General features: G+C 35.7%; 1 protein-coding gene across 3 annotated transcripts in view; it reads left to right on the plus strand.

Annotated features, from left to right (window-relative positions):
- Positions 1 to 26340, plus strand: part of LOC135080747 (protein doublesex) — a 263103-nt gene that overhangs the window by 215997 nt on the left and 20766 nt on the right. The gene's annotated exons all lie outside the window — the stretch shown is intronic.

Raw genomic sequence — 26340 nt, forward strand, 5'->3', positions numbered from 1 at the left:
CCTCCGATATAACATCGATTATTATTTTCTCACAATGTACAATTTTAACGTCACAACTGCTAGGTAATTATAGGACGTGCTAATTATTAATAACCAATAAATAATCATGGTCATCATTGTCACCTTGTCTTATTAGACTGTTAAGCTAAGACTACATTTATTTTAATTTCCCTTGACAAGAACCAAGATCATATCTTGGATTGTATCGAATCACAAAAACATCCACCTATCCTGATTTAGGAAGACAGTAGAGATTGTTAGTTCGAATCCCTCTGGTAGCACATTATTAGTGTGATGTCAAAGTCATATTAACGCTTTTAGGCTGACCATAGCCAGACGATAGGAAACGTCAGGGTGACGGAGCGAAGCGATTTTAGAATTCAAACTGTCACATAATTGTCTAAGGTACCGGTACCGGTGCCCACGCACTAAATCCCCGCTGAGCGTTTAGTAGTGTACCTGTCACAGCTCCATTGTATTAAGCTTTATCTCTGTACTTTACACATTATTCTACATCCTTCAGTTGACACATGCGTCGCGTCTAGGGTTTCTGCTCGAGCTTTCTCGAACTCGAGAAAACTCGAGAAATTTGGCTTCATTCGAGACGAGAATAAATTTACCGGAGCTCGAGAATTCTCGAGTTTCGATTTTGGAGCTTTAATATTCTTGAAAGCCTATTTTATTAGACAAAAGTAAGTTTTTAATTATTTAATAGGTCAACGTTGCTTTTAGACTGGCCTAGTCTTTCCTTTTTTAACTGATTTGATTTGCAAGTAATGATATCAATCGAAACTAAGTAGGTAATAATGTTCACCAACGAGTATGCTATATTTATTATGTATGTTTAACTCTGACTGATTTAAAGACTGAATTAACTAGACAGTTACCCTTGGACGAATAAACCACTGGACACGAAACCTACAAGATTTCTAAGGAAACACGATCAACCACTTTTTGCGGGGGGAGAGGTTTGACAATTGTCAAATAATGACATTTAGTGCTGGGAAAAGATCGTAAATTTTTATCGATAGTTATGTAAATGAATGAATGAATGAATGAATGAACCTAACGAGATAAATGAATTATGGATTGATTTAATATTGAAAGTTTCTTTAATTGAAAGACTATAATTAATTATTGTATCGTGTTTATTATAGTGCCATTGGTAAATCATAGGTACAAATAATATTACAAATTATTCATATAGGTAGGTAACTAGGTGAAATATTTTTTTGCTGTGTTATCATTATCAAATTCGTAAAGCAATAAACAAGTAATATTCTGTTACGATCGACTGCTAACTAGCTTTTGGTCTCAACAAATGTTATAATCTGTCTCACGTCACGGACAAAAGTTTCATCAATAGCCTATTTCTATACATTTCATGAAACACAATTTGATAACATTATGACAATGTATTGCTTTGTAGCGCTTGCAGTACCGATGCACTATCTGAGATTATTTAATTCTTATCTAATGTTGTTGATATTCATATGTTTAGGTCATTCGAGAACACCTCCCAGTACTTATTTCGGTTTTGAAGACGTCGGTATATCCTAACTTCATTGATTCCAGAGCAATTTCGCGTTTCCGCTGTAAGCTGGATATTATCTTTGGTCGAAGATGTGTACACACGGTACCTATCCTGTTGATGAGGGGTATTTCTTTTAGGGTTTTGTGCAGAATCGCGGAATATCCTGTCTCCTTGTTTTGCTTTCATAGATCGTTTCCTTTAAGTCTTAGAGTGGGTGCTTGTGCTTCCTCCTGAATAATGAGGTCTAAATGTCTGAGATTCAGAAAGAAGTCTGTGTGGATCTCATCATCTTTTGTTTCATGTGACTAAAATAAAGCCAAAACATCAATCAACATCAAAAATATTTTATTCAAATTTGACCAGTATTTTGATGTACAACATATTTCAAAAAAGGTGTAATTATTATTTACTGGTCTGCTTGTTTTGTATGTTCCATCTATGTCGATCTCATCATCTTTTGTTTCATGTGACTAAAATTATCAAAACAAAAAAATCTATCAAAATCATAAATATTTTATTCATATTTGTGTTTTGGCACTTATGAATGTCAAAGATAATTAAAAAAAAACCGACCAAGTGCGTGTCGGGCGGGGGCCACGCGTAATGTAGGGTTCCGTAGTTGTTGTCCGTCGTTAACACAATATATTTTAGAAACAAGCAATTACTTCATCTAAATTAACTTTTTGTATTTTCTTCTAAGGAATTTTTATTAGTTAAGTATAATACATGAGTCAAACGACTATTACTCCTAAACTAACTGATGTATCTTAACCGTTATAGTTTTCCTTGAAAGTTCATAAAATAAATTTTCATAATAATGAAATAATTATTATTATGAATTTTCCCAGATTTTTCAAGCTAACGGTTTAGTTTTTTGAGAGGACTCGAAAAAAAATTGGCACTTTAAACTTTAATAATTTGCAAACAGATCTCTAAATGGAAAAATAGCCTTAGAAACCCCTAAGCAATTTTAAAAGACCTGTCCAACGACATCCCACACGATGAGGTAGAAGATAAAAAAAATTCACCCCCACTTTACATGTACCTACCCCAAGATGTAAAGCAACTAGCTACCCTAATATTTTTTTGTTTCAAAATTTTATTTTACTGTTTTATCGGCGTGATTAATATTCATACCTACCTCCACAAAATTACAGCTCTCTAGTGCCAATAGTTTCCAAGCAAAACCTCGGACAGACAGACATAGCAAAACTATAAGGGTTCCTTGTCAGGACTACGGAACCCTAAAAAAGGTAGCCCTTTAGGGAAATTATTTGTCTCCTTATCTTTTGAACCATACCAGTTACACAATTTGAACCATAAATGTTTTGTGTCTACTGATATTTTGGTGAATTAGTTGACTTTTAAGATAAAATATCTAATAAAATTTGATAATGATTGTACTTACAAATTTTGGCAAATTCAATGTAGGTGTAGAATCTTTGTGCAGTTTTATCTGTTTCGTAGAATTGGCATTGTAGCATTCTTCCGCAAAATGAATGCTACAAATGCAGTGGTTTTTAGTTAGAATCCACGTATTTTGTCTTCTGACTGCCTCTACCCACTTTCTCCTTCTATTTGGATCCACTGGAAATCTAAAATTAATTTGAATAATTTCAGTTTCAGTTTGTTTGGTATATCGATAAACTTATCGACATTTTTCAAGCCCTTTACGTCATAAAGAATGAGATGTGAATGAATGAATGAAACCTATAATCCAACCAAATTAAATATGCTACATGTTTTAAGCATTTACATGTACAATGAGTACTTTTTAAAATGACGAAATCATATTTTGTTTACATATCAAATTTTATTTATTTTACGAAAAAATTGCTACTATAATAGATTTAAAATGTACTTACGCGTGATAAGAAACATTTCTTGTGTGACCGGAATAATTTTTGCAATAAAGTACGGCGCATTTACCCATTTTTCGTGATATTTTTACTCTTCGAGAGCTCGCGTCATACTGACAAAGTGACAACCTGACAACATTTACCATGGCTAATTTAGCCTTGGTAAGTGCTAGCGGGGTAAAGACGAAAACGTCACTCGTTACGCGTCCAGTGGTTTATTCGTCCAAGCAGTTACCTTACCTAACAGACGTTAGGTTAGGTACTCGTGCCTCCTCGTAAAGTTTATCGTTATCTGTAAGAAATTTAAAAATTATTAAAAATGTTTTTTGTTCATAAAAAAAAACTATTTATCGTAATTTTGCTATTTGGACTTGTGTTCTTTAGAAAACAAGTGATTCAATTGTAGCTCCAGATTTTTATTGTTATTTATCCTTAAAGTACACGCGACTTTATGACTTTTGTTATGATTATTAGTAAATATTAATTATGAAAGAAGATTTTATTTTTTGTTTCTTTCCTTACCAAAATAAGTGGTACTAAATTCTAATATTGATTGTTGTGCATAAAAGTAGGTATATTAGATTTTAAAAACCTGTGTTTTTATTAAATTTCAACCGATTTCAGCAGTTTTCATTAAGACTCGAGATCCGAGAAAACTCGAGACTTTGGCCTCGAGAATTCTCGAAACTCGAGAAAAAAAATAGGTCGAGAAATCAGAAACCCTAGTCGCGTCCTGTGTCGCTACAACACAATGTGACCCCAGCCTTACAATAATTGTGTTAATACCAACGGTTAAATTTAGACTGTAACATCGAGTAATGGCTGAAGTTGTAAAAGGGACGTAGGCACGAAGGCATAAATGTCGCAGCATTGTAAATTTCAGGCTCGTTATGACGATTCTAGATTAAATAATCGTTTCGTCTGTACCTATACAAATTGAGAGCCATTAAATCTATACTGTTATAAGTATATTTCTGTATTTTTATACCCGTGAAACCCACTAATCCTGAGTATTTTCTATAATAATAGAGATAATAATTTATCTACCGTCTCCTCGTAATAGACTTCAGTTTACGATACAGTATTTCTTAGGCAAATGGAATTCATTGTTAATGTGCTTCCTTATTGACATAAAGGTAACTTATAAGTAGACAAATGATGTCTTTGTAAGATACCTCTTTTTGGTATCGAAGTCGAATAGAACAACATTTAAGTGTCTCTAGATGAAGCACAATTTTAGTTGTTTGTTAGTGATGAATGATCATAAGAATAGGTGTCAAAATCTGTACAAAGCTAAACGGCTATTCGTACTTATAAATTCTTCGTGATTTATTTTCCTTAACTTTTGTCCTAAAGGACATTCAGTCCTATCAGGCAGGCCAGACCCAGTATTTACTTGCATAAAACTCGTCATAAAATGTCTGCTGAATTGTAATTTAGGTCATTTCGCCTCATAAAACTTTGGCTCATAAATGACAATTTTAATCTGGGCGCGCTCCTTTCTCAGAATGTAGCCTTTACGACCTCGTAGGGAGAACTGAGTTATTCTAATTAGTCTTTTTAGACTTCTGACGGGTAATTATGGACTTGAGCAAGGTTAAGTAGATGCCTATAAATTTTGGAAATTCGATTGTAACAAAATATTTTTGGCCACATGATTCACTCAGTTGGTGTAAAAATATAGTTGACGTAAAAGAGAAATATTTTCAAGTATGACACCTTCGTAGTTCTGATTTTGATACTCAGTTAGTTGGGACTTACTTTTAAGATTATGAAGGTCTTTTTAGTTTTAACACTCCATACAAACTGGCTAGACCAGACGGTGTATCTGTCTTGTGATCTTATTTATAGTGCGCAGTATGGCATGGCAATACTTATAAACTTGAATGTGTTTTTGTTTCCTCCGTGTCCCGCTCATTATTTATTGCGGTTATGTAAATAGGTGTCACAAAATAGGTCCCAATTTCATTGATTTACGGTTACGGAAAATTTACATTTAGCCACCAAGGAACAAAATAGGATAATTGGGTGTAAAGAACCTCTTTAAAAGCCGCCTTATTGAGAATAAATGAATTGTATGAGTTTTTTGTGTCATTGTGTAGTCTCGGATGCGTATAATCGGTAGCCCATATACAACACCTTAGTCTTATTTATTAGCATTAACTAGTTTTTGTAAGCCTAAAGTTTTATTTTGATGCAATTTTTATTGAGTTCCACTACACCACAGCATCTGGAAGTTTTGAAGTTTTTCAACGTTTTAACAACGTGACTATATGACAAAAGTGAAAAAAAGTAACGTTTCGATTTTAAGATGTCTCAAAAATAATGGATTTTGATTTGATGAATCCTATTTGGGACATAAGCGATGAACTCACTCAATTGAATCTAAACCAACGTTACATCTAGAAACTCTAGCTGAAGCCTAATCGCCACATAGGTACCTAGTTATACTGTCTTAGAAATGGATACAGAGAAATGTCATCATTACAGACAGATAGATAGTGAAAACATAAATCTTGCGAGTCTAGTAAGTCATAAATCCCACAATGTTATAAACATTTAGAGACATTCGCGAGAATGTTTATAATTACCCGCTTTACGCGGTTCATATAATTTAAACTCGTTGCGGTTATTATTAAACAGAGCCTGCCAGTTATTTGAAACATCGTCTAATGTTAGTAGAGAAGGCCGTTACACATAATACGATATGTTATTGTAATTAAGGAGAACATTGTGAAACAATTGCGCTTGTTTTATCTTTAACTAGCGTAATTAATAGTTTTTGGTGACAAAACCTTTGCTGGGATTGACGATCGTTTCGGTTCGATCGGGAAGGGTTTCGCGTGCCGGGCTACAGAGCCATTTAAACGTATTGGACGAAACCGAACTGTGGTTTTCTCTGATGAAAAATTTTCTCCATCTAGATAACGCTGAAAAAGTATGTTCTTAAATTAAGGCGACCTTATCTTGTATACTGGGTGACTTTGCAATGTGTGAACAATGAAACAATAAAAACTTAATCTTAATTATTTTAATCGTGGTATTTTTCGCGAAAAAAAAAATATTGAAAATCTAACTAATTTTTAAAGGTTTTGGCTTATTTTCGGGCATTATTATGTCTAGTTAAGCTTTGCAGTTAACTGTGTGTACGAATTTTTTATAAGCAAATTATCCACGTGTTAAATAGGTAGTAGTGGTAAAAAAAATTGAATAATAAAAAAAAAATTTTTTTTTACGTAAATCATTTACCGATTCTATAGTTGCTCCTAAAAATTTGGACGCAGATTACAAAATCAACCTGTATAGCCTAAAGCCTGCTGGAGCTTGTAACTATTTGCCATTTTAGAAGGTGGTATCATCGCGTATCGTCGTTTGCCAACATTAACCCAACACTGTTTCATGAGAGTGTTTTTGGAATGGAGTGGGTACGAAACGAATGTTCCCTACTTTGATCACAACGTCCTAGTTGTGTATACAGGGTGGAATTTTGTAATGCCACCTGGAGGGAAAATACCCTTAATACTGTAGATAGAAAATTTTACTCAAAGAAAACATTCCTTTATGTATAGCATTCGGTAGCGCATTTTCTTACATAACTTTTCAATTCCTATCATTGGAGGTCCGAAAATATTTCTCATACAATTTGATACCATAATGATCATTCTTCATAAAAAATTTAAAACCTACATATTTAAAAACATAATCATTGATATTCATAATATCACTAATCATACACTTAGTTTTTACTAATATTTGTTTTCATATATTTTTCTATACTAATGATCGAAACTCATAATCATTCGAATAAATAACTATAATATTCATAAATGTGATGTATCCTAATATTTATTTTCATAAATGTATTACTCATAAGTGTATTTATCCATATTATTGAAAATCATGATGTCTATATTCGTATTAAATCGTATTTTAACATTAAATTAATTTGAAATGGTCCAAAACAGGCAATATTTTGTGCCACAAAACTAACGTGCGTGACAGAAACGAATCGCTGCAAAACCGACTCCACGTAGTCTTGTCTGCCCTACCCCTAGAGTGTAATTTAAAAGCCGGAGGCGCGGAGGGAGGGCAGCCCTCGCCCGCTGTAACGAGGCTCAGGCGCCCGGGAGAGCTGGAGCGGCTGAGGCTGGTCGCCGAGGCGCCGAAGGCGCCGATGGCGATCCAAAAAGCCGAAGCTGCGGAAGCAAGCGTGGGCGCCTAAGCCTCGTTACGCAAGGGCGGAAGGGCTGCACATCCCGCAGCGCCGGAGACGAGGAGATACCAATGCATGCTGCATGCTTGCTTTCATGCTGCATGCTCTGCATGCTTATCTACTCTATTAAATTATATCTGATTTTTTTAAAGATACGAGTAGGTATGTCTGTTATAAAGTAAATTATTCTGAACAACAACATTATGAGTTGAAGTATGTTCTTAGTAACAACATTATTAATTAAAAAACAATAAGACCAATGAATGTTATAAAGAAAAAAGATCTGAAAATAAAAATTATGTATATTAAATGGTTCTTGGTAGTAACAGTATTGATAAAAAAATTATGATAACTAACCGTTATGAGCTCCGATGGTAGTAATAAAAATGTATGAATAAAAAAAGTATGAAAAATAAAATTATGAAGAGAGATTATTATGAACACAAATCGGTAGTAAGACAAAGAATAGGATTTAGATATTTATGTGAGCCAATATAGAACCATAGCATTCGCTCGCCTTGATAGAGATCAAGTTTAGGGGGTCTGCACGAATTCCAGTTCTATTATACCTACTAACATTATGATGTGAAAGTAACTCTGTCTGTTACCATTTCACACCTGCTACGAGTACGACTGCAAACTGAAATATTTTTGAAAACTGAAACATAATGCCCCATTGGACTAAATTGAACTTCACCAGTTTGATTGCGTGACAAGCGTTAAAATAAACACAGTGTGAGTCACGTTAAAATGTACATATGAAAATAGATGAAACTAGACCCTACCTATTTTTATCGACTAAAAAGAGGTTAATTTTTTTTCCAATTTTTTTTTTATTTATAAATTTTATTTCTTCCATAATCACAACATTTGCTATGATCGATTGTTAACGAAGCATTGAATGACGCGCCCGGAGAGGCTTAGTTCAAACGATCATAGCAAATGTTGTGATAGGGATAGAGACATGCGATTTTTGGTTTTACAAAGATTATACGACAGAAAATAATACAAACAATAAAAACCACCTGTTATAGGGGCATTTTTTGGAGAAATTTATCAAATAACCAAAAAAACATGAATTTAAAAGCAGTCTTTTTTTTCAAAAAGTATCATTTTTTTAGTATTTGTTGGCCTTTTTTGTGTATTTTATGTTTTTTTTTAGTATCGCCTGTTATTAAGCATTATTACTGTTTTTATTTTATCAGGATATACCGCTTAGTTTAAAATTTATTACGTTTTCTTTACAATAAGTAATTGGAAGAAAAAAAATTCCATAAAAATATTAAAAAATTCTCAAAAAAATTTTTGCCTCTTTTTTGTCGATAAAAATAGGTCTAGTTTCATTTATTTTTATATGTACACTTTAACGTGACTCACACTGTATATAAAAAACTATATTTCCTTCATTGGTTCTTCGGTCGCTTGGTCCTGAAGTCACATACTTACATTAACAAAGTGACTCATTAACTCGTATGTACCTAAGAAAAGATATTTTCCTTGGAACTTAACCCGGCGTGCAGTCATACTTATTCAGTTTCGGGTCAAGATTTTTCCTCGTATGTATTACATGGTTATTTATTATAATATTTTTACGGTCCGACACCAACTAGTTGATCAGAAGCGTCTCCTGCGATCGCCTCGTAAAAATGGACATTAAAAACTTCGTTCTTAATGTCTGCAAGCACAATGAGAATCGTAAATAAATGTAATATTTCATTTTACGAGCGAATATTGAATTTTATCGGATCTGTAGAGCGAACCTTTAATGCCGACATTCGCGTTAAAAAAGTCGGAGAAAATCCATGGGGACCAAAAATCGATTTATTGGATGGTACCTATAATATTCTGTCGTTGTTTTTCTTTGTCATAATGATAGGAGTGTTTAGCACTCAACTGTAGATTTCCGATAATCACAACTTTAAATGTCTCTTTGAATAGACATACTCCTATAAGATGGTATTAGCAGGCCTGTTCATCTCCGCGAGTTTACATCGAAAATAACTTTAAAAAAAAATAAAACCGACTTCAAATGCGTGAACACAAAAAAAACTAAAAATTAAAAATATTGCGTATAAAAAGTTCATCCCCAATTTTCCACCCTTGGGGGTGAAATATTTTCTTCAAATTCGCATGAAACCACCCTTTTGATAATACCTATTCAACAAAAAAATAATCGTTCAAATTGATTTATAATCGGCGGAGATATTGCGTATAAAAAAGTTCATCCCCAATTTTCCACCCTTGGGGGTTGTTTTTTCTATTATTAAATTTAAATGGGACCACCCTTGAGGTATTACCTATAGGCCGAAAAAAGATTTGTTCAAATCGGTTCATAATTGGCGGAGTTATCGCGTAACAAACATAGAAAAAAAAAAACATACGGGTCGAATTGAGAACCTCCTCCTTTTTTGAAGTCGGTTGAAAAAGGCACGATGGCCCACCTACAGGATACTATTTGACAAGGCCTCACATACGAGCGAACATTGACTCACATAGAAGAAAATAAAGAAAATGGTGTACTAAATACTGTGCAGTATTTAACTGCCTAAATAATAATAAAAACACAGAATGTACTTTTTAAGTTGCCTCAAGACACTGAGAGGTAAATAAGTAGTTAATATTATTCATGATAATTCATGCTAAATCATGTATTTCCTCCGCCATTTTCCGCAGTTTGGCACTTCACGTCACATCATTTTACCGAAGTCAGCCCTATAGCTTCGGCGCAGTGCCGATCACTGACGTTTGTCAACAAAATATTGCTTGACTCTTGAGATAGACTAAATTACCATTTTGTTAATAATATTCAGCATATTTTTTTTTAAATACCTTCGCGAAGTAAAACTTCTGTACGTAGTACTTATTATTATTCTGTGCTATTAGTAACTCAAGGATAAAACTTTAGAGCGTGTAGTTGATTTCCATTGGTATTACGTCGTCTCTTTCATACCGTTTCATTTAATGACCCCAATCACGCAGACAAACATCAATAATATCCCACAGCTTCTTTTTAACAAGCATCAACCACCACCATTGCTTCATAAAGATCATATTTAAAGGCAATTTGTCATTCGACGACACGCGCCGCGACCATCGCTGACGGGCGTTAACCAACAAAGTATGCGACTTTTAAATCGTGGGCGAATTCGACAAAGTGTCACCAATTCGTTATACTCACCATAAAGCATCTTAATGACCTGTAATTATCCATAATTACAGCAACATTATACCCTGAACCCACCCACCGATGTTGATGCTGACATCAAAGTCAGTTTTTATACTTAAAAAGTACTTAAAAATTGGTAAACTTTATTGACGTCTTTACGTAACAGAATAAAGAGTTAAGTTTAAAATATCACATTAACATTTCTACTTTGTATGTACGCTTCGTAAGGTTCCGATATATTGACAATCGCCTGGCATATCAGTGACAACTTCTTTTCTTTCATACTTTCATACAACGGGTTTGTATTAAGAAATCAATATCTTGAAACGATCTCGACTGCCGCAATCCATCAAGAGCAGGAGCATATTCGGCACACACAAAAACCTTTTTTTTTTGTTTTTGATCGAACTCACTCACGGTGTTCTTATTAAAAATATTACTTTATCTACTGACAATATAAAGACGTGGTAGTGGAGCCCCTTAACTGAAAACAATGTATTAGAAACATCTTATCCGCTGACATGTTGAGGTTTTTTTTCTTTATTTTCTAGTTTCTTTAAGATAGCAGCTGAATTTAAATCTTTATTTTTCTTCTTGTCGTCAACAAACCTACCCGCGTTGTCAGTGCGTGCAGTATCTTTATTTGTACCTCTAAGATGATGAATTGGAAGTATCCAATGGGAACCCACTTTTAAAATGCAAACATCCTGACGTGTCTGTTTAGCCTATGACTAGAAACGTGACTCTGCGGTACAATGTAGATGATGTGTTTTATAGGTTTTATATGGGAGGGCACATACAGCTGCCCTTTTCCTCGACATATGGCCAAGACACTGGACACCCTCCGAGTGTTTAGGAGGCATTTGAGTCGTTGCAAAAGAACAGCTGATTCTTAATATTCTTAGGTTTTGTACTTTGTAGGTTGTAGGGGGTGTGGTCCAATAGTTAAAGAGTTGGACTCTACATTCGAAAGGTTCGGATTCAAAAATCATTTTGTGTATTTTTGCCCACTTTAGTTTTAGTTACACAAGGTCAAGCCCCTGGATCGGCGGATAAATTAACAGTCCTATTGAAACTGCACAGTGTATTGAAGTTGTGCTTATAACCCAAGTTCTTATACAAGATGGATTATACATATTATTAGGACGGAGTAGTTTTTAAAGATTCGTCGTCGAACTTGTTTTTCTTCTTCTAGTTTCTTAAGGTCTAAAGTCAATTTAATCTTACCAGAGTATATCATCAGTATAATCTTAACGAAAGGCCTGTAGACCATCTAAGTGACTCCCTAGTACATTTGTAACTCGTCACTTCAACACTCGTATACAATACGAAATTAATTTTGTCGTGCTATCGGCTCGAATCAAGAGTATGTTAATATGTTATGACTAAAATTAAGCAGAGCAAATAAACTAAGTTCTGAATGCAACAATAGAGCAATACGTCTCAGTCAATTACGCGGGCGGAGACTTGTTTATTAGGGTTGACACCAGTTTGAACATACTACATCGGTATGGTTATACAGTGTGAGTCACGTCAAAGTATACATATGATAATAATTAACTTTTTAAAAAAATAAAACCGACTTCAAATGCGTGAACACAAAAAAAAAACTAAAAATATTGCGTATAAAAAAGTTCATCCCCAATTTTCCACCCTTGGTGGTGAAATATTTTCTTCAAATTCGCATGAAACCACCCTTTTGATAATACCTATTCAACAAAAAAATAATCGTTCAAATTGATTTATAATCGGCGGGGATATTGCGTATAAAAAGTTCATCCCCAATTTTCCACCCTTGGGGGTTGTTTTTTTTATTATTAAATTTAAATGGGACCACCCTTGAGGTATTACCTATACGCCGAAAAAAGATTTGTTCAAATCGGTTCATAATTGGCGGAGTTATCGCGTAACAAACATAGAAAAAAAAAACATACAGGTCGAATTGAGAACCTCCTCCTTTTTTGAAGTCGGTTGAAAATAGATGAAACTAGACCTATTTTTATCGACAAAAAAGAGGTCAAAAATTTGTTGAGATTTTTATTTTTTTTTAGATTTTTTTTCTTCCAATTACTTATTGTAAAGAAAACGTAATAACTTTAAAACCAAGCAGTATATCCTGATAAAATAAAAACAGTAATAATGCTAAATAACAGGTGATACTAAAAAAAATACGTAAATACACAAAAAAGGCCAACAAATTACTTTGTATTATTCTGTATCGTATTACCTTTGTCACACCAAAAATCGCATGTCTCTATCCCTATCACAACATTTGCTATGATCGTTTGAATTAAGCCTCTCCGGGCGCGCCATTCAACGCTTCGTTAACAATTAAACTGAAAGTGGCTCTAGATTTGTAATTTTGATAAAGACAAGTTAGATTTAAAATAAAAACAAAATATTTCAAAGTAAAATAAGCACTTTAGTTAAAATTAAAATTGTCTCTACCTGTAGCGGAAAATAATGTGGTGGCAGGCCTTTGTTCAAAAGATCATTGCAAACGTTGTGATAGGGATAGAGAAATGCGATTTTTGGTTTTACAAAGGTAATACGATAAAGAATAACACAAAGTAATTAAAACCACCTGTTATGGGGGCATTATTTGGAGAAATTTATCAAATAACAAAAAAAAACACGAATTTAAAAGTAGTTTTTTTTTTTTTCAAAAAGTATAATTTTTTATTATTTATTTGCATTTTCTGGGTATTTTATGTATTTTTTTAGTATTATCTGTTATTGAGCATTATTACTGTTTCTATTTTATCAGGATATACCTCTTAGTTTAAAAGTTATTACGTTTTCGTTGCAATAAGTAATCGGAAGAAAAAAAAATCTATATAAAAAAAAAAAACTCAATAATTTTTTACCTCTTTTTTGTCGATAAAAATAGGTCTAGTTTCATCTATTTTCATATGTACACTTTAACGTGACTCACACTGTATATAAAGTCACCTCCAAAAGACAGACGATAATTAAAACGATATCCAATAATAAAATAATAATCTAGGTGTACACATCCCAACACATTATCGTATCTTGAAGGGGCCTCTTCGTGTTGGATCTGTATCCCCATGAACGCCTTCCAAAAGGACCGGCCTCCGCGCCCCGTGCTTATCCACAGGAGAAATACAAATAATAAAATAACTTTATTAACATACATTATACCTACAATACAATACAAAACATTTAAAAGAAAGAGTCGAATGTATGTTAATAGGGCGCCTGCTCAGTTTTAGCAGGAAGCCCGATTGATTTTCAGCAGGAAGCCCTATCAGCTACTGCGCATCCCTACTGGCGAGCCTGGTGTAAAAAGAAAATAATATAAAAAGAAAATAATTATGTTAGTTTATATTTAAAATTACAACAGAACTATTAGTCGCGGGGTACATGGACACGAATATTTAAAGTTATACAAATAATAAAATAACACAGACACAATACGATAATTAACAGGAATAATAACACAGACACAATACGATAATTAACAGGAATAAAACAATTCGTTTTAGACAATACAACCATATTTTTGCAATGCTAGTTTTCTAGATTTTTTGATGTTATGTTGAGTGAACCCGAAGTGCTCAGTGCGGTCCGGAGGCATGGCATCGATCGTGCCAGACAGTGCATAAGTGTACAAGGACGTCACGTCATGTTCCCGTGGGATTTTCGGGAATTCCTTGTTGTAACTAAGCTTTAACTTTACTAAGGTATTTACATGCCTTTCAAGCGTCTAACTTAAGCGGTTTAGATTTTTCATACAAAAGGATTTTCCCGCTAATTCCTGTTCTCGTGGGAATTCCTAAGTATACTGTAACCTGCCCAGGAGTATGAAGAATAATTGTACCAAGTTTCGTTAAAATCCGTCAAGTAGATTTTTTTTATAAGGATGATACAGACGGACAGACGGACAGACAGACGGACAACAAAAATTTTACTGATTGCATTTTTGGCATCAGTATGATAGCTATTTTGAAAATATATTTCATGTACAGAATTGACTTCTCTACAGATTTATTATAAAGTATAGATTATGCCGAACAAGTTCTCAGAAATTTTGGGACATTGTTGTTGAGAAACTATTAAAATTAATGTTGCAAGAATAGTATGAGTACCTATTACTGATGTGCGTTCGGGTTTTGCTGTGTTTGTATATTTGATGAGAAAATAATATTTTTGCACATAAAACAACTTTTATGTTGCGCATTTGAGAATAAAATAGAGTACGCTTTTGATGTGTATTTTAGAATTATTTCTAGTACTAGTTTTGCTAAACGATTTGTTTATTAGCAATTAAAAAAAATGATGTAAAAGTTATTTAAATTGATGTGCGATAAGTTATTTGATGTCCATTAATAATAATATCCCAATTTGAAGTGACAGAGCGGCGTACCGTGTTGTTGCGTGTGCGCCCGCCCGCACCATCAGGTATATTTTTGCGCAGCCAAAAAAGGTCAAACGGGACAGGGCTGGATTTAGGCGCATTTTTAAATAATATTAATAAAAAGGAATGAGATTCGAAGTAAGCTTTCTGATAACTCTTCTATTGGGTCCGCGCATTCTGGCGGTGAAGTTGTTGTACCATTATGACATTTGCAAGAGGGCGCCACTTGTGTAATAACAGTTCTTTAATCTAGATGTTTCAAATACTAAAACTTAAATTACATTTTCAAAACATTATCTTCTTAAATATACAAAAGGAGATACCGACTGCCTGACTGACATATCAACGCACAGCCTAAACGGCTAAACTTCAACGGCAGGCACTTGAAATTTGGAAGGGTAAGCTTTAGGTACAGGAATTCGCGGGAATTTTTTTTTGTATGAAAAATCGAAATCTCTTAAGTTAGACGCTTGAAATTTGGCATGATTTACCTTATAAACTTAAAGCTTAGTTACAACAGGATATTGCAAAATTCCCACGGGAATGGAAGTTAGCGGGAAAAACATTTGTATGAAAAAACCTAAGCCGCGTAAGATAGATAAAGGGGGTAAAACGGGATCCACTATGTTATGTCATCGTACCGAAGAAAACTGCGTTTGTACTAAAGAGTCAAATGGGCAGCCTTTGACAACTGCAAAACAGGTTCCAGGTACTAGGCTTGTTAAATAAGTTAAAAGTTTTTTAAGGAAACGGTATTTATAGCAAGTATAATGTAGGTGTAATTGCTGTAGTATTCATGTCAGGGCCGGATTTGGCGCAACTTTCAACCAGTTACGTTAAGATCTTTTGAATATGTCTGTACACATCCTATTTGTGGTAGCGTCACAAATTCATCGCGCAATCAGGCTGATAGATGGTCGTCTATAAATTATATTCCTATTTTTAAAATAATACAAGGTATAACTTACTGAGGATACTAGACCGCAGCTACAACGCTGGCCTCTTTTTGCTGCAACTTGGATGCTACTCCACCGTGCGACGCTAGTTAGATATTATTGATAAAATTATTTGGCATAATTTATTTAACCACTCAATTTTTTATAACTACACATTTAATTTTTAGTAACTAAACGTTTTTAATTTGTTATTTACTCTAAAATTATTATTACGGCGACATTACTTATTTACTGGATTGATTATTTAATAATTAATTGAATAATTCATACAAGTAACAGGCTAGTTTCCTAATAACATTTTTTAGTCCGTCATGTTTAATATGAAAAAATATTGGACATGGACACATATTTTTATTTGTAAATCTAACAAATAATTACATAGTTATGGTGCGTTGAAGTTACGCATGACGTCACAACGTGCGGCACTTTTATGCAAGCATTGACGTCACGGGCCTCTTCTTATGAACTTTGGCGCGCTTTGTCTGTTTAAATTTTCATTATTTTGAAAAAGTAAATACGTGTAGAGTATTTTGTGACAAGTTAACTGACGGACTAATTAAAACTCTTGCTTTTTGACCCAGGAAACATCCCTATTGTTGCTTTTAGTATTTGTGTTCAAATGCCTAATTAAATAAACGACAATAGAGCTCTGCGTTAAATGAAATTTTATATTCAATATTGAAAAAGTACAGCTAGATTGTCAGAATCAGGACATGAAAGAAGTAGAAATTAACGAGCTAACACGTTGACCCTTTTCATATCTTTCGCATATTTCTCCTTGAGTAATTATTAGCCACGTTGAAATAACCGAATCTTCAGTGTCGTCTATTATACAAACAATGCTTGTAACATTTGGATTAATGGTAGAAAAATCGTTAATGTATGTACCTAAGTTTAAAGTTATTCCGTAGAGTAATTGTATGATTTATTTGAAAAAAACATTGGTTAAGAATAATGGTGCGGTGTCTTGATCTCTATACTTTGCTTTGTTCATATTCTATAGACGGCAATTGCTTACCATCAGGTGATCCGTCTGCTCGTTTGCCTCCAGTCACATAAAAAATAAATAAATCCTGAACTATTAGACTTTACACCTAACCCTCATTACATGGTCATTGTCACCTTACAGCAAAGGACTTCGGCACCGCCCGTCCCGTACTGCAAACCATCAAACGCCATTTTTCATCTATTTTTAGCTAACTGACATTTAATTTCAATATTTTAATTGCTCACGTTCGATTAAATTAACGCGCCGTTCCGCCCTGAGTACGGCCCGCGGGACCGGTTGGCAACATTGTTGCAGCGATTGTCTTATACGTTTTTTTGCCGCGGCGGCCTCCGTGCAGTAAGATCGGCGGGCATTGGCCCAGTGACCGATATCGAATTTTAACATCTGTCTTTTAAATTTATCGGGCTCAGCGACCTCGTACCTACAATGTATTTGATTTATGTCACATGCGTTTTGATGTTTATATGTTTATGTAGCAGGTGGTTTCCATTCATAACTGCTTAAAAGAGTGTTTGCTTATCACACAAATTTTTCATACTAGATTTTTTTTAATACTAGCGGCTGCTCGCGACTTCGTACGCGTGGATCCCGTTTTACCCCCTTCATTTATCTTACGCGGTTTAGATTTTTTCATACAAATGTTTTTTCCCGATAACTCCCGTTCTAGTGGGAATTTTGCAATATCCTATTATAACTAAACGTTTAGTTTACTTGCCTTTCAAGCGTCTAACTTAAGCGGTTTAGATTTTTCATACAGAGGGATTTTCCCGCTAATTCCCGATCCCGTGGGAATTCCTAAGTATACCTACTATAACCTGCACAAGAGTACGAAGAATAATTGTACCAAGTTTCGTTAAACTCCCTCGACTAGTTTTTGTTTCTATAAGGAACATACAGTTGGACAGAAAGGCAAACATTTTACTGATTAAATTTTCGGCATCAGTATCGATCACTTATCACCCCCTGATAGTTATTTTGAAAATATATTTCATGTACAGAATTTACCTCTCTACAGATTTAATTATAAGTAATAGATTATGTCGTTATTATTCATAGAGTCGTGTATAAATATTTAAATATTTTTTCTTTCTTTCTTTCTTTCTATATTATTAAATTTGCAATTATTATATTGACTTAAAAATGAAAGCAATTCAGACTATACATTTTGCAAAGTATGTAGTTCTATCACAACTACTTACATAAGACCCCCACAGTGTTAAGCTTAATGTGATCGTGTGTATTTATTCATCATCATCATCAACAGCCTTTTACAGTCCACTCCTGGCATAATTATGAGCCTCCTACACTATAGTGGAGGGTTTTGCCATAATCCCCACGCTTGGCAGGCGGGTTGGAGATCGCAGTTTCAAAGATTGATGTTTGTCAGAAAGCGCTGCTGCTCGTTCTCTGTTTGATGTGTAGTCCCTAAGTCGCCTTTTATAACGACCGCGGGAAAAGTAGGGGTTGGTGACAAATGTATTCTACTCTGCCGTCACCACACGGCTTTATGACTTACTTGACTTACTTGGGGGGAAGCCGGGGCATGGTATTGGTGGTAATTGCTGACGTAGTGAGGTCAGCATTGCCTACAAAATGCTAAGAAGCACTCTGCTGTGTTAAGTAGTGGAACACGGATGTAGCAGAACCCCGGCCAGTCCGCGTCATCCACGTCCTCGTCGTCCACCCTGGGACCTGCTGCAGCCACGCTCTGCGTGCCTTCTACCTAGACTTGCAGCTGAGCTGAGGATGCAGGGCGAAAGGCGAGTATTCTGCACCTGAAAACAGAATCTCATCACTAGGGAGGATACCCGAAAAAAACCCAGCTAGTCCAGAACCTCTGAGGTGGCAGCCCCACCACCGGACTAGGGTACAGCAGGTTAATCACCCACTTGCCCGAAAATACTCGATTAACGAAACGTATTCAACACGACTTTATACGGTTTATTAATTAGTGATAGCTAATACGTGCCATGATCACGCAAATGGTGTGGAATTAAAACACTGATCTTACTACAGCGCTGCATTTGCATTAGAAAAACGCATTACAATAGCGGAGTGAGTTGCAAGGAAAATATTAATTGTGCGTTGTTTAAGCCTGAATTAGAGCGGCTAATTGATCGCATATATGTACATTAATTAATTAATTAAAATTACTTAATTCCTTGGGGGAGGCCTTTGTCCAGCAGTGGACGTCATTTGGCTGAAACGACGACGACGACATTAATTTATGTTGACTGTGTACAGTCGAGACAAAATGTATAATTTTGTTGCGAACTCGCATATATTACAACTGTATTACAGTTTTTAGCATGATGTGCCGTTGACTACGGCTTCATCGTCATCACCTACCGGCGCATCCCTGCTACCCTTACGGTGTTTACCTGCGTTTTCCGGTACGCGGCCTCTATTCCAAAACCTTGCTGCCCCATCGGCCGTCAGTTCTGAGTACTATGTGCCCTGCCCATTGCCACTACAGCTTGCTAATCCGTCGGGCTATGATAGCGACTTTAGTTCGTTTACGGATCTCCTCATTTCTAATTCGATCTCGCAAAGAAAGCCCTCTCCATAGCACGCTGTGCAACTTTGATCTCCTGTATAAGGTTTATAGTGAGAGGCCACGTTTCCGAGCCATAAGTTATCACTTGATTGAAACACACTACGACTACGGCTTCGATTCATACAATTTTAAATTTTCGGGATTCCGCGTGCTTACTTATTGGTACTGTTTCTATTGTATCAAAGTAAGCACATCGCTTAAGAGACTGATAAAAGTTAAAAAATCGTTCGTTTTTGTACGTCTACATGAATATAGAAACATGGGTATATGTTACGTTTCGATGAACGTTTCGTTGCAATCATTATTGTAAATAATAAGAAAACTAGCTTTCCGACGTTGTTTTCCACGTGTTTTGTCTGTCACAGAAAAAAATTATCGCGCGCGTCCCTGTTTAAAAAACTGGGATAAAAACTATCCTATGTCCTTTCCCGGGACTCAAACTCTATCCTTATACCAAATTTCATCAAAATCGGTTCATTGGTTTAGGCGTGAAAGCAAGACAACCAGACAGACAGAGTTACTTTCGCATTTATAATATTAATTAGTATAGAGTATAGATACTGAGTCACTCATGTTGTTGATTTGAACACAGCAAAAATATTTTATTTGCCGCAGACCAATTCTCGTCGGAGGCACTATGTTTGGCACCATGATTCTAAGGAAACGTATACAAAAAGCAAGACCTGTGTGGGTAAAAAGTGCAAATGTGTTGTGCACTGGGTTACTAAGCGTTTATGGTGGAAAGGCCTTAGGGATCTAACTAAGTTCTAGCTATATCACTAAAATACAGTTAAACTAGATAAAATAAGGCTGAATTGTACTATCTAACTTTAACCGTAACAATAACGTTAACCAGTGCTTTTTGTATAGTTTGACAGATTTTTGACGTTTGTGTAGTTATATTCTCGGTGGAATTATCTAGGACCATTAATTGAATCTCCATTTTTTTGTTAGTAATCAGTATAATGATTGAAACAGTGAAAAGATGTATTTGAGTTTTATAGCCTTTATTCGAAAAATAACAAGAAAATAATTTTATTTGAATCATAAAGGTCCACCATTAATTGAACATGGAACTCATTTAGGTTGCTTCTTGTTTCGTCACCCGACCTCTTTGTCTTTCCCTGCTATTCGTATCTTCTACTATCATCCTCTTATTTTCTCTAGGCTTTTCTTCGAAAACCTAGGAAAATGATACACAGGGAAGTGATATTTTTAATGTATTTTGCCAAAATCACGATTTGTAGAACTACCCGTTTGTTAAAGTTAAAGTAAGATGGTGCAACCCAGCCTTATGGCGGATTTACACTATGCGGAAACTTGCCGAGTCGAGTAAAAAAACAGAGGAGTTGGGATGAAATTCATTCATTTTTCATCCCCACCCCACTGTTTTTTTGACTTGACTCGGCTAATTTCCGCGTAGTGTAAATGTGCATAAAACTCATTTATTTCTGTAAATACATAGGATTAAAAATAGCACTTTTTTTGTAAACGCAGTATTAGAACTTTCGTTTTAAATAATTCCTAAGAATGCGTGCACATGTGTAGTTCCTAGGAATATTGGCAATATTAACGTATGATTCACAAGTAAATCTAAACATTCCGGCATACGTTTCTTCGAATGCCACTCTGTACTATAAGTCACTCCCCTCCCTACTGCAAAGGGACAGACGTTACCTCAGAAAGTTTGGAAACAGTAATGTATTTTACTAGGTATTGTCTTGTATGTTATGTTATGTAGCTGCTTGGCTTGGCGATACATAAACTAGTTACCAATCCATAAAGTCAAAAATAAGTATTTTTACGGCGTTTCAATCAATGAAAAAATTCTCTTAACCGAATCATTCAACCGGATTAACACAAACACTGTAGCTTCTAATATAAATGTCGCAATAAATTAAAATACACACGGCTCTGGATTTCGGAATTCCTCTTTTGTGTGTGGGCCATGAGGTTGGTGACCTTTAAACCTTAGCTGATTTTAATTTTTTGAGACATTTCATTGTAAAGAAACATGCAAGCTTTATTTTTAGGATTCCGTAGGTGACATCAAATGATAGTAACCCCTACGAAGTCTTTTAAATCTATCTTTTTCTTCCTTCTGGATTTTTCCTGAAATATGTCGATCTTAGAGAAACTATCTTATTCACCAAAATCAGCAATTACATCAGTCTACTGCAGTAGCTGCGTGGGGCTCTAAGTACCATTGTTACCCATTTCGATAATATTTTCCTAACGGATAACTGATGAACACGACTTTACGCATATCGCAATATTATGATTCGTAATTCGTTGGCAATGTCGGCCGTTTGGTGTAGTGGTTCGGAACGGACAACTATGCCGAAAGGGTTCGATTTCCGGCCGGGCCGAAATTGATGATTTTAATTTCTGTGACGGGTCTGGATGTTACTATGAATAATATATATATGTAATATTTACAAAAAAAAGTATATAAGTATTGTTTCGTAGAACATGGTGCCATTTAATTAAAACACTTTCTTTTACGGTTTTACAAATATATTGAAAATCATGACAGTTCAGTACAGGCAAAAGCAAGAGAGAGAAACAAAAGAAGTCCTAAATAATTAAAAATAAAACGCCGCGCCGCGCACAGATTGGAACAAGGAGGCTGAACGCCTCAACATCTTCCCGCCTCGTTAAAACGGAAGTTTTAACCCGTGATATCATCGCTGGTAAGTAGATGGCACAGACGAATTAGGGGTCTCCGTACACTTCCTCTTGTTGTGTTGACGTCGGCCACTCTTGATACACCGTCTGCGCCAGGGAATAGCCTGGTAACACGCCCAAGTCTCCAGTTCAAGGGAGGGGTGTTGTCTTCTTGCAGCAAGACCAGGTCTCCTACATTTAGTCTAGAGGTGTCATTCCGCCATTTGATTCGTTGCTGTAACTCTGTTATGTATTCTTTGGACCAGCGCCTCCAAAAGTGCTGATGAATCTGTTCTAGCCGTGCAAACCTCTTCAGTGAGTGTTCTTTTGCGTTTTCTAGATTTGCTGATGGTATCGACGTTAGAGGTCTTCCAATAAGAAAGTGCCCCGGAGTTAGGGAAAGGAGGTCATTGGGAGATGATGATAGAGGATACAAAGGACGACTGTTTAATATCGACTCTATTTGGGCAAACAAGGTTGTGATTTCCTCAAATGTGAGGTGGCTATTGCCGATTACACGTTTTGCATGATATTTTGCAGCTTTTACCCCGGCCTCCCAGATGCCGCCAAAGTGAGGAGCGTAAGTTGGAGTAAAAATGAATTTAATACCTTCTTGACTTGCAAAGCCAGATAGAGGTTCTGTGTTATTTTTTATAAAATTACCTACGTCTTTAGCAGCAGCTACAAAATTGCGGCCGTTGTCGCAGAATATTTCAATTGGCTTTCCTCTCCGTGCTATAAACCGTTTTAAAGTCATAACAAAAGATTCCTTAGATAAATCGCTAACACACTCTAAATGTATGCATTTAAATCGTAGGCAAACAAATAAGCACAAATAACATTTTATCAATCGGCTGCCACGGCCTTTACGATTCAAAATATAGAATGGACCAGCAAAGTCCAATCCAACGGACAAAAATGGAAAGTCAGGATTAAGGCGTTGGGGTGGTAAATTACCCATTTTAGGGCACAAAGTTTTACCCTGGATGCGTTTGCATCGAACACATTTGTTGTGAGTGCGCCTGGCTAAGTATCTACCATTGACTGGCCAGATGGTTTCGCGCACTGTGGCCAATAGTAATTGCGGACCTGCATGAAAGTTACGTAAATGTTCTCGTTGGAAAATTAAGTTGGTTAGGTGATTAGAAGTGTGTAACAGTATTGGATGCTTCTTTTCAAATGAATAATGAGAGGCGTCAATTCGTCCACCTACTCTTTGTTACTTACTTTTTTACATTAACTAAACTCTCACCTTGTTTTCGCTTCAAAACTGCATGATGACATAAAGAATAGCTAGAGTATGGTTTATATCTGTTGTTTAGTACCCTTAGTACAAGCTTTGCTTGGTTTGGGACTAGAAGCGTAGTGTAAGTAAAATGTACGGTACTGCTTGCGCGTGTAAAGCGCCTTCGAATTAGTGGTAGTGAGCCGCGGCCCTCGTTAGTTCGCGTTATTGTCGTATTTAGTTTCACGATGGAAATTGATAAATAATTTTAATATAATTAGGCTGGAATAAAGTGTTATAGCGCCATAGATGTTTTGTAAAATATCCTTTAATCTGAATTATTTATAAAACACTCTTAATTGATCACCCAAAGTGCAAATAGGGCTCTACCTTCACATCCTCTTTTTTTTCGTCAGAAAATGCATGAAATTGCATACCCACTGGCCCGGGGGAACCAGTAGGTTATGTGAGGCTCTCCCTGCCAGATGGGCAGGGCCTACTCACTAAAACCTGACGGTGTCCTCCCAAAGTCTTTGGGACAGAACTGCCAGTTATTGTCCGAGCTAGACCCAGGACCCAGACTCTACCTTCACATCTAATCAAATCAATCAATCAATCTCATCAAATAAGGTGTTCCAAGGCCAGTTAGCCACTCATGAAAGTCTCCGATCAGCCACAGATGAGCCCTCCAAATTAATGGTTACGGCAACATAATGAATACATAATTAGGGAGGGTGCTCGCCGCACCTTAATTTCGAATTACCTTTAGCACATATTATTTGTAAACGCATTAATCAACTTCGCCACGGTGATAAATGTTGGGAATTTCTGTGTGTTTATCATTGGTATATAAAGATTTTGACTAAAATATTATGATGAGTTAATTAATCAACGAATATGACAATTCTAGGCGTGCCTCTACATGTTGTCAAGTAAATATTTATGAAGTAAGTGTTTACCTGAAGACAGTGAACAGTGGCTAAATGAAAAAAGGAAGGTGATTTTTGGTTCTACTCGGTATAGGGTTAGGTTCAAACGTAGGTAGACTGCAAGTGGCTGATGAAGTTCAACAGATGCAGAACAATTTAGGGTTAATAAAAATATGTATAAGCGTTGAAGGGGTGACAGTTTGTATGGTGTAATCATAATTTCTAGACCCGGGGATGTGAAGGTAGAGTCTGGGTCCGTCTAGCTCGGACAATAACTCGCAGTTCTGTCCCAAAGACTTTGGGAGGACACTGTCAGGTTTTAGTGAGTAGGCCCTGCCCATCTCATTAATATGAGGTCATTTATGTGTGTATAAAACTAAATAGGCGGCTTAGCCGCCGCACCTTAACCTATTTTTCACTTTAAATCAAAACATTATGTTATTGGCCTCATGGAAAAGTAATATTACTTATGCAAGAAACATTCCAAACTCATTATGCAAAATTATATTAATTTATGATATTAAAACGTTCAAAAATTTGGCTGTACATGAGCACGTACACAAGATGTTGTTCTCTTTTATGAAATGTGTTAGTACTCAGGTTGAATTATTAAATAATGACTGTTAAATGTGAATAATTTATCACTTTTACCGCGACTGTCGGTAATTATTCATAATAACCGGTTATTATTAATAATTTTCAATTTATCACATTAACCGTAACATATACCTACATCCGTAATATCCTTTAACATAAAATCACAATTTTCAAAATTAACCCTTCAAAAACCCAATGACATCAAATTTTGGGGGTGCGATTGTCTTTCAATCTTCGAATCGGTAGGTAACCCCAAAATCCTGGGGGGTAAGGGGTGTCTTAGGACTCATGAAGGGGGGGATCGCCCGGGTGCCAACTCATGCTACGCCGCCACTGGACCCCGAACAAACTCGTCGATTCAGCCAAATGACGTCCACTGCTGGAATAAGACCTCCCCCAAGGTTTTCCACAATGAACGGTCCTGCGCTGCCCGCATCCTTCCCGCGACCTTTACCAGATCGTCGGTACACCTAGTAGGAGGCCTGCCCACGCTACGTCTTCCAGCCCGTGGTCGCCACTCAAGAACTTTCCTGCCCCCAGCGGCCATCGTCTCTCCGTGCTATATGCCACGCCCACTGCCACTTGATTTTAGCAATTCTGCGAGCTATGTCGGTTACTTTGGTTCTCCTGCGGATCTCCTCATTTCTGATTCGATCACGCAGGGAAACTCCGAGCCATCATAGCCCGCTCCATCAGTAGATGAAGATTAGGGCATCTGGATCCAACCATTCAGGATCCAGATACCCTAATCTTCATCTTTTCAACATCGTATATTTTATGATCAGACCTAGATACTAGATTATCTAGACTATTACTTATATCATCTAGATCATACAATAAAAATCTCTATAATGTATACTCGAATCGAGAGTTTGACAAGCTTGCATTCAATTTCACTATCGTCATTTCGTTATTTGATCTACATTTCGCATCGACTCTAAGAATGTAAAGTTTGAACGATGGGTTGAAGTTTTATTCCTATTCAATGGTATTCTATACGAATTATCTACTGCATTGCATTATCATAAAATAAAATCACCTTTTCTAATTAACTGTTTATTAAATTACATTACATTCATTCTTATTATTTATTAAATTACATACATTCATAAAAAAACATGTTATATACTAGAAAAAAATTAAAAAGGTTGAGACATAAAAATAGTTCCTATACTTTTGATAATATCTTTAACTCGAGTATAAATGTTATCATTAAACACGTTTTCCACAACGTGTTGAGCACAAAT

Source organism: Ostrinia nubilalis, chromosome 18 (genome assembly GCF_963855985.1).
Source record: "Ostrinia nubilalis chromosome 18, ilOstNubi1.1, whole genome shotgun sequence".
NCBI lineage: Eukaryota > Metazoa > Arthropoda > Insecta > Lepidoptera > Crambidae > Ostrinia > Ostrinia nubilalis.